We start from the raw sequence: 7,729 nt of genomic DNA on the forward strand, positions 1-7,729 counted from the left end.
AAAATTAAGAGCTATTAGCTATGTATTAACTGAGAAACCACATACAAACCAAAGAATATGGAAGAGAGAAAGAGGGGCTGAAGGACGAAGGTTGAAGGGTGGGGAGATGTAAAAGAGTTGGAAACAAAGCCCATCACACTTTACTTACTAATAGCTCCAATCCATTTAAATGTTGACCAGTTAAACTTAGACCTTAAAATACAGGATGTAGGTAGAGTTTAATCTGATTGGTCATAACTTTCACCTAAGTCGTTAAGTCCTTCGGAATAAAATGAATACAGAAACAGCTTCATGTTCTTCACCTTGCTTTTCATAACTGTTTTGAGTTTAATGGGATTTCACTTAAAAAACAATCTCCTACAGGTCAGTGGAGCTTTCCTTCCCCATCCAAGCACACACCATACCCATCACCCCTCACTCTGCCGTTATCCAAATTTAAGTCAATAAGGAAAGCTTTTAGTCTCACACCTAGGTTATGCCTGGAGAACTGGCTTGTCACACACACACTTCTCTGCTAGGAGGCAATGTTGGTACCGAAGTACAGTACTTCTAGTTTGTTGTTCCAAGTATGTACAACACGCAACACTGCTGTATCAGGTAAACATGTGCACAGGGGAAGGTGAGGCCTGGGCTCATAGAAAGCAGTCAAGTGGAAATCAAAAGGACTTTCTTTCAGAGTTCCCCTATCTTTATTTGCAGAGGTTATCCAATAATTTCTTTAATTACATCGCATACTTATGAGTCGCTTCCCGAGCTTTTTTTTTTTTTTTTTTTTTTTTGCGGTACGCGGGCCCCTCACTGCTGTGGCCTCTCCCGTTGCGGAGCACAGGCTCTGGACGCGCAGGCCCAGAGGCCATGGCTCACAGGACCAGCCGCTCCGCGGCATGTACGGGGCACGAACCCGTGTCCCCTGCATCGGCAGGCGGACTCTCAACCACTGCGTCACCAGGGAAGCCTCCGAGCTATTCTGTTGTACTTTTCTCTATCTGTTCTGTACATCCGAGCAATCTCAGGCACTAAAGGATCATCCAATTGGGATCACACAACAGAGAACAGATGGACAAAAGTACTCCTGAAACAGTGCTGGAGACCACCTTGACCGTAGAATATCAAGACAAATGCTGCCATTACTGTTAATATTTGGATGATAAAGTCTTGTAAATGCAACCTTAGGTGGTTTGAAGGGGTAATCTGTTGGGAAATGAATTGTCAAGAAAAATACTCCACCCTGATAGGGACTGTCATTTGGCCTCATTATTGTAGCTTGCCAATGGAACATATCATCTCCAACGGGACCTGCTGAACACGGTGCTGGGGAGGGTCCCGCGCCAGGTCGTTCAATTCCTCGTGGATTCTCTTCAGAGCCATCGCGGGAGGCGGGTGGAGGCGGCCCCCCGGGGCGGGAACAGGGGCAGGGAAGGGACGGGGAAGGGGAGAGGGCGCGCGAGGCCGCCTCGGTGATCGCGGATCGGCAGGAGAAGATTGGCAGTTCCGGAGCGCGGCTCCGGAGGGACGGACTTGGGTCCGTGGCCCACTCGGCTCCTGAGCCTGCCGCAGAGGTGACCGCATCACCCGGCGGCGGCCCCTTTATGCGCCGCCGCCGCCGCCGCCGCCGCCGCCGCCGCGGTAGCTGCCTCTTCCGTCTAGGCTCAGCGCCGCCTCCTCAGCCGCCGCGGATCCCTCCGCCAGGGAGCAAGAGCCCAGACCTCGGGCTCGGCCGGCGCCTTTGGGTCGGACGGTCGAAGGGACTGCTTGCTGCAGGGGGACCGAGGGACGCGCGGGCGGGCGGCCTGGCTAGTATTTAAGGCAGACTGTCACCTCCAACTTGACCATTGGCCGATAGGGAATCTTAATCTAAGACCTCTCAGAAACTTCCCAGCAGCTGCTGACTGCAGGAGTTAACAGCTGCCACGCCAGACAGTAGAACAAGATCAACTTTCTCCAGCCCGATCCGATTTCTTTTTACCTATTCACAGCCCTATTCACAGACTATAGCAATTGCTCTAAGTTTAATCGATTGTTGTATCTCAGTTCCCTAGGACAAATTAAAAGGATTTGTATAACTAGGATGTCTGATGGGGTGTCCTATGTTTCTAAAGAGAGTTCTTGACTGGTGATGTGAAAGGTTAGGGGGTGAAGTTGTAGGGAAACTGCTCTGTGCAATTGTCCTTGGAAATACCCATATAGGCCACATGGACAAGGCTTCACCTCAGGAGACCTAAGTCTTTGTAAAATGCCCCATAATCCTCTCAGAACATGAGAGAATGGGAGGCTTGGGAGGAGCTGCTACAAGGCCATTTCTCACCCTCCTTTTTATCTTTCCTCGAGGCTGTTATGAGACAATTTCTTACTGCCTCCCAGGTTCTGGTAAGATATAAGGGCTTCTGCCTTGAAACTCCTCTCTCCCCCACACTTTAGGGTACAGCTGCATGCCATAAAATTGCTTAGCAGGAAATACTCAAACTGCTTAGTATAAAACTGGTTCCTGGGACTTCCCTGGTGGTCCAGTGGCTAAGACTCCATGCTCCCAATGCAGGGGGCCCGGGTTTGATCCCTGGTCAGGGAACTAGATCCCACATGCCACAACTAAGAGTTCGCTTGTCACAACTCAAAAGATCCCACATGCTGCAACGAAGATCCCGCGTGCTGCAACTAAGACCCAGCGCGGCCAAATAAATAAATAAATGTTAATAAATAAATAAATAAAACTGGTTCCTCAGAACCAGAGCTCCTTATCACCCATGTTGCCTTGTTATCTGACCCCTTTTGCTTTAGTGCTGTCTTGTGGGGCAGAGGATACAGGGAGCTGGCACCTTTGCGGATCTTGCTATTGCTGTCTATGGAAATAATAAACTGCCTGACTACAAAGGACTAGTTATTTCTTTAGCAGCTGAATGTCTCAGCCTTGCATGAGGGCAAGGACAAATGCTCTGCACCCACCCTTGGCCCGTAAGTATGGATTTCTTTCTTCTCCCGACTCAGTTTAAATACTAGTTAAATTTGAGTATGTTAGAAAAGTGATCAGGACTAGTTTTTGGTTTTATTGTTACAAAAATTTTTGTGTTTGGAAGTAAGGCATGTTCATGATGCCTTTGTAACATGAATTCTGGGCTTGAACTGTTGAGCCTAGAACCACTGGTTCCTGTCTGGAGAGTAATCTGGGACCCCTTAGTGTTTTATTTTTCTGTTTTGGTGGTATGTGTGAAATTGTTTTTTTTTTATCTTTTTTTTTTTTGTTGTTTGTTTGTTTTTTAATTCATTAATAAGTGAACAGCCTTTGGAGGGGAGGAGGACAGATTGAGTCCATATTGTACTTCCCAGATCTAGTTTAGAAAACATACTCCCCACCTGGTACTCTTAGGAATTGCAAATACCTCACTTAATAACATACTTCTTTAAAAAATTTGCCTTTTCTCTTCCACCCATGAATAGGTCTGGTATTTGATGAAACTCGTGAAAGTGGATGAAACTAACTTGCCCCTCTTCTCTAGGATGCAGTGAATGCATATGTGACTGTGACTTTTCAGGTAATTTGTCATTTCCTTATTTCTTTGAAGTTAACTTCTAACTCCTTTTATTGATAATGAAGAAAAATATTGCACTTTTTGAAATACACCAATTGAATTGAATGCATAATTTAAATAGTTTTTCCTTGTCAAAAAAAAGTAGACGTAGCAACCAATCTGTGTTTCCCATGTATACTTATATTATCATTATCTCCAATTTATAGAGAAGGAAACTGAGGCTTACAGAAGCTCTGTGTGATCACATTTCCACAATTCACAGTGAGTAGAACTGAGACTTGAACTCAGGTCTGTCTGACGTCAAGTCAGTCCCTTAACCACTCTGCTCTACTACAGGAAATTACAAATGAACCTCAAAGGAGCTCATAATTTGACAGGGCATTTGAGGGAGGCCCAAGTAAGACATAATTATGAGGCAGGGCCTCCATTTGATTTATGTTGGCAGTTATGACCTAGGGCAGGCTTATAGTAGGGGTTCAAAAACTATGTGTTGAAAATAAATGATAGACATTAGTACCAGTATTCTGAGGAGCTGGTACATTCACCTCTGAGTGGACGTATCATAATGTAGGGGCAGGAGGGAAACCCAGAACAGAAGCTCAGTAGAAGCAGGACACCAAGGTCAAATGGAGAAATCCTAGAAATAATCTCCTGCAGATGTGTTGACACAGGTTTTAAATCTCCCTGTGCAGATTTAAATGTCCTTCTTTCCTCTCTTTTAAAAACATTTTTTAGGTCTGAGAACTTAAGATCAGCCTTCAGGCAGCCCATTCCAGTCCGCTTGAGTGCCCACCATTTCTCTCCCTCCAGCCTCTACGTCTGTGTTGATGCTCTACTGAATGTCTGTTTCCTGCCTTTCAATCTCTTACAATTCTTCTATCCTACAATGCACATACATAAAGTTTCTATTTCTTAAAACTGCAATAAATCACTTTCAAAAATAAAAATAGTAACAGATACTACCTCTCCCACCTGCTATTTTTAGAGGCAAACAGACCAGGGTTCAACCCTAGATTTTGCTGCTTCCTAACTGGAAACTTGCCTTGGTTACTTATTCTCCTCAAGACTCAGTTACCTCTCCTGAAAAGTGGGAATTTTTTTTTTTTAACGTCTAACAGGGTAAAAAGTGATATGAAATTAAATCATGCATGTCGGGACTTCCCTGGAGGTCAAGTGGTTAAGACTACGCACTTCCACTGCAGGGGGCATGGCACAGGCTCGATCCCTGGTCGGGGAACTAATATCCCACATGCCAGGGATGCTGCCAAAAAAAATTATGCATGTTAACCATCTAGCTCAATACCTGCCATATAATTCGCCCTCAATATATGTTATTTTCATCCCTTTTCACTACTTATCCCAGAATGAGATAATCCTTTCCTTTACATCTGGTAAAACTTCACTTCATGGGCATGTCTCACTTTCTACCTGTACTGTGTTTTTTTTTTTAATTTATTTATTTTAAATTTATTTTTATTTTTGGCTGCGTTGGGTCTTCGTTGCTGCGCGTGGGCTTTCTCTAGTTGCTGCAAGCGGGGGCTACTCTTTGTTGCGGTGTGCAGGCTTCTCATTGTGGTGGCTTCTCTTGTTGTGGAACACGGGCTCTAGACACGTGGGCTTCATTAGTTGCAGGATGCGGGCTTAGTAGTTGTGGCTCAGGGGCTCTAGAGCGCAGGCTCAGTAGTTGCTCCGCGGCATGTGGGATCTTCCTGGACCAGGGCTTGAACCCGTGTCCCCTACATTGGCAGGCAGATTCTTAACCACTGTGCCACCAGGGAAGCCCATGTACTGTGGTTTTTTTGTAGGTGTCTTATTTTCCCTGTAAGACTACAGTGTCCTTAAGGGGAGAGGATTGCTTAGAATGCAAGATCCAGTCCCCACTCCCCTACATCCAACTCCCTCAGCCCCCATTTACACAGAGTTCTTTGTACACAGTATGTTCTTGTTAAAGACTTGTTAAAATATGATTAAAATAAAAGTAGAGAGGAAAGAAAAAATGAAGAGATAAAATAACAGACTGTTGCATTAAAAAATTTATTGAAGTCATCAAAATGATTCAGAAAGATTTCCAGCTAATATTTACCTTTCATGTACCCTTCTCCCCCAAATTGTAGTACTAACTTATAGCATGTAACTTTTTTTTCTTTAAAAAGTAATAAATAGTGGGAATTCCCTGGTGGTCCAATGGTTAGGACTCTGCGCTTCCACTGCAGGGGGCATGGGTTCCATCCCTGGTCTGGGAAGTAAGACCCCACAAGCCGTGGAGTGTGGCCAGAAAAACCCCAAAAGTAATAAATATTGTAAAAGTGGATCTAGCTGTTTGGGTTTTAGTGATTGGTATTTGTTCATTCCTTTTACTTGCCTCTTCTAATTCTGGCAAAAAGGTTCCCAAATATCTCAACTACCAATATAACTGAACTGTCACTCACAAAAAGGAAATCAGAAGGAGGTATCAACTGGCTAAGCTCCAGGATTGTAGAAAAACCCTAATAATTAGTGACCCAAAAAATACTGTCTAAAATCTGCCATCTAGTGTGGACTTTGTAAAATTACATATTACTGGACACATTAATGCTGTGATTACTACTAGGGCTTCCCTCAGTGGACACTAGGTTTGAAAATTTTAATTATCAAACAAAATGATCAAAAGTAGCATTAAATTTGATTTCCCATTTAGTTTTAACCATAGATATATAGAGAGGTAGAGAGATAGATAAATGCTAAATAGATATAAAGATTGATATGCAAAATAGAGCTTTTGCTCAGCATAGTAAGGTGGTATTGGAAACCTTTAAATATAAAAACTATCTAATAATGAATTTATATAATTGGTAATAAAAACAAAGAAACATATCCCCCTTGTTTATCCTTATTATTGGTAAATGTCATTCCTGACAGGAGAGGGTGAGTAGGAAAGTATCATTTGTTGGGCACAATCTCCGTGCCAGGTTCTTAACCTACTTTTTTTTTTTAAATATTTATTTATTTATATTTTTTGGCTGCATCAGGTCTTAGTTGCGGCATGTGGGCTTCTCTCTAGCTGTGGTGCGTGGGCTTAGTTGCCCTGGCACGTGGGATCTTAGTTCCCTGACCAGGGATCGAACCTGCGTCCCCTGCGTTGGAAGGCGGGTTCTTAACCACTAGACCACTGGACCTTCTTAACCTACTTTAATCTAATTTAAATCTTATCTTTTGGTCTTTGAGTTAAAATATTACAAACCTCATTTTACGTATAAAAAAATTAAGACCTAAAAGGTGAAGAAGTTGGCTTTCTATCACAGCTGGTTAGTAAAAGCACCAGGATTTGTACCCATGTCTGGAAACTCCAAAGCTCATGCTCTTTCATCTCCATACTGCCTTTTATACTTTGTGAGATGCTGGAAATAGTGTACCAACTTACACTATGTAGCAATAATCCCCTCTTTTTTTTTGTTTTCAGTCTTGCTAGAGATTTATCAATGTTTTTTATCCTTTCAAAGAACCACCACCTTTTAGTTTCATTAATTTTCTGTATTGTTTTTTATTTTCAATTTTATCTCTGCTGTTATCATTTCTTCTGACTGCTTTGGGTTTATTTTGTTCTTTTTCTATTTTCTTTAAGTTTCTTAAGTCTTAGATTATTGATATGAAACCTTTCTTCCTTTCTGATATAGGTATTTAATGCTATAAAATCGCCCCTAAACACCACTTTATCTGAATTCTACCAATTTTGTAATATATTTTCATTTTCGTTCAGTTTAAAATATTTCCCAGTTTCATTCAAATTTCATTTTCATTCAAATTAAAATCTTGTCTAATTCGAGATTTCCTCTTTGACCTATGAATTATTTAAAAGTATGTTGTTTAATATCCCTCTGATATTATTTCCCTCACATCTGAACTTCCTTTAGCAACTTTTTAGAGCAAATTTTTTTTTTTTTGACAAAAACTTCTCTTAGTTTCCTTTTATCTGAGCATGTCTTTATTTCATCCCTATTTCTGAAGGGTATTTTCACTGGATATATAATTCTGAGCTGACATCTCCCTTTCTCACTTTAAAATGTTACCCTTCCTTCTGCCTCCAGAGTCATTTGAATCTTTGTTCACCTATAAGCAATGCATTTTTTTGGTAATATATTTATTTATTTATTTATTTTTGGTTGCATTGGGTCTTTGTTGTCGGGTCTTCATTGCTGCGCGTGGGCTTTCTCTAGCTGCGGCGAGCG

The 7,729-nt window shown here is 42.1% G+C and overlaps 1 pseudogene across 1 annotated transcript; it reads right to left on the reverse strand.

Moving 5' to 3' along the window:
• Nucleotides 1-942: 942 nt before the first annotated feature.
• Nucleotides 943-1,368, reverse strand: LOC309963808 (ubiquitin-conjugating enzyme E2 D2-like; annotated as a pseudogene). The gene has a single exon. The product of its transcript is annotated as a ubiquitin-conjugating enzyme E2 D2-like (transcript).
• Between the last annotated feature and the right edge of the window lie 6,361 nt (nucleotides 1,369-7,729).

Source organism: Leucopleurus acutus (genome assembly GCF_964270905.1).
Source record: "Leucopleurus acutus genome assembly, chromosome: 7".
Lineage (NCBI taxonomy): Eukaryota > Metazoa > Chordata > Mammalia > Artiodactyla > Delphinidae > Leucopleurus > Leucopleurus acutus.